This window comes from Montipora capricornis, chromosome 8, assembly GCF_036669925.1.
Source record: "Montipora capricornis isolate CH-2021 chromosome 8, ASM3666992v2, whole genome shotgun sequence".
Taxonomy (NCBI): domain Eukaryota; kingdom Metazoa; phylum Cnidaria; class Anthozoa; order Scleractinia; family Acroporidae; genus Montipora; species Montipora capricornis.
Window position 1 is genome coordinate 46870665 of NC_090890.1, and position 2500 is coordinate 46873164.

General features: G+C 36.6%; 1 protein-coding gene across 1 annotated transcript in view; it reads right to left on the reverse strand.

Annotated features, from left to right (window-relative positions):
- The window catches only part of LOC138060229 (uncharacterized), a 63323-nt gene that overhangs the window by 11315 nt on the left and 49508 nt on the right, over positions 1 to 2500 (reverse strand). The gene's annotated exons all lie outside the window — the stretch shown is intronic.

Consider the following 2500-nt stretch of genomic DNA (forward strand, 5'->3'; position numbering starts at 1 on the left):
GTACGGGAACATCAATGAATCACTACAAAAGATATTTACTTGGAAGTATGATTGAGAATTTTGCCGATCTCTTAAAAGAGCGATAAATCGCAATATCCCTCTAAAAGGACACTTCGTGATCCTAAATACAGGAAAGGAAGAAAATATACACTTTGCAGTGTCTCGGAGAATTTTTAAGCAGAAAGGAAGAACAATTTCACGATGAAAAGAGCAGGTGGCCATTAAATTTCTTATGACAGTACTTTTATTTGGTTTGGTTGTTTGCGAATCTGAACCCTATTACAACGATTGCTTGAAACTCCACTTGTTACGCTTATTCTAAAACTGAAAAATGGGTAAAATCGCAGGAAAAGTGCCGAAATTGCAGGAAAAACTGTTCGATTTTCCGTATTTCAGACAGAAGTTCGCCCGACTTTGTTTAAGTCCATATAGACTTAAAAAAAAAAAAGAACAAAGCTCAACAGACCCAAAGGACGCCTATTGTTATCGCTATTGTTTTCTTGAAACATAGGAGTGCATGCATAATGAGTAGGGACCTGTGTGGAAATCTTGCCCAGAAAAGTATCAGATATTTTATAATGTTTGTGTAGATCATTTTTGTTAAGATTTCCCTTAAAGAGGTCCGTTCCTCCACCATGTTCTGTTAAATGTAAAGCGAAAAACAACTTCCACTTTCCATGGTTGTCCTTATCTACATATTTTTTAATCCAGGTTGATTTAACTGCTTTATTGAAAGATTTAATGTCTATCATCCTTAAGCCACCGCTTTTGTCTTCACTGATGATAATGTCTCGATTTATTTTGTCCCCCTTTCCATCCTATAAAAAGTTGTAAAAGATCCTGTTGATCTCATCTAAGGCTGTATGATTTGATGGCAGGGGGGCAAGAATATAGACAAACTGAGATGCAACAAGGCTCTTTAACACAGTTATTTTCTCTAACAGACTCGGTCTCCGGTATTTCCAGGTACTTAAGACATTTTGTGCTTTTTCTATTTTTTCATCATAATTTGCTTTTATACTTGCTTCAGAATCTGTGGATATCCAAACTCCTAAGGATTTAACTTTATTAACCCACTTCAGATTTTTTTCTGGGCAAAAAAACTTCGTTGCATCCAGCCTTGGAACCTATCCACAAAACTTCTGTTTTCTTGTTATTAAGTCGTTGACCAGAGATAGAATTAAACTGCTCTAAATCTTGCAGAGTTGCTGTGAATGAAATAATTGTAGCGTCGTCAGCAAACTGGCTGATTTTTATTTCTTCGCCCTGCACCGAGATTCCTTTAATAGTTTTATTATGTCTCATTTTTTCGGCCAAAAGTTCCACCCAATAAAAATGTAGGGAGACAAAGGGCAGCCCTGCCTAACTCCTCTCTCTAAAGTGAAATAGCCGCTTGCTCATCCATTATTTAAGATGCAGCTTTAAATAGTCTGGTAACATAGCTTAATCCAATTTATGATTGATGAACCGAAGTTAAAAGATTCCAGTGTTTTCCATATGAATGACCTTTCCACCGTACCAAAGGCTTTTTCAAAATCCAGAAAAAGTTCTCCAGGGATATTTTGGGTGGCAGTGTAATTTATTATGCCCTCGATTGATCTTATATTCTCTCCAATTAAACGGCCTTTAATAAAGCCAGTTGGGTCATTGTTAACTATCTTTGGGATCACAATTTTAAGACGATTCGCAATTGCCTTAACCGTAATTTTGTAGTCGGTATTTAGGAGTGTTATCGGACGCCAATTTTTAACAAGACATGGATCTGCGTCTTTTTTGGGATTAATTTCATTATTCCTCGCATCTGATTAACTGAAAACTGCCTCACCTGATAAGCATAATTGATCGAATTTACAATCGGCTAAATTGTTCCAAAAAACTTTATAAAAATCTGCACGCAGCCGCAGGCCATCCGACCCAGGCGTTTTTTTCCCAGTTCATGCTTTTTAGTGCTCGTAAGTAAGGATTCCATTTTAGTTAGGGGGCCTTCGCATTTTTCCTTTTCCTCAGGGTCCAAGGATTGAAGACCTGTAGCGTCAAAAATAGGTGGCTACTATCAAGGAAATTTGTTTTGGAGCTGCAAATGTTGCGATACAAGGTTTCGCATTCATTTAAAATTTCATTGTCTGAAGTGATGAAATCGGTGTCACTCACCTTGAGTTGAGTGATTACACTTTTGTTGTAATGTCTCTTTTCTAGGTTTAAAAAAATACTTTGTATTCTTTTCACCTTCATTGTGCCACCTACATTTTGATCTCAAGATCTCAAGATGTCAAGATGTCACCTTTTGTCAACTCTCTTGTTTTTTCATCTAACTTTCTTTGAATTGTGGTTGTTTCTTTGTCCTCTTTTTTCTGTTTTCTATGTTCCTTTGTAGATTATTCACGAAAGACTCCAATTGTTCCTCTTCTCGCGCAACATTTTGGACCTTTTACTTTTAGCATAGCGTATTGATTTTTATCTAATCTTAAGTTTAATCATCTTCCACATTAGAGCGGGGTTT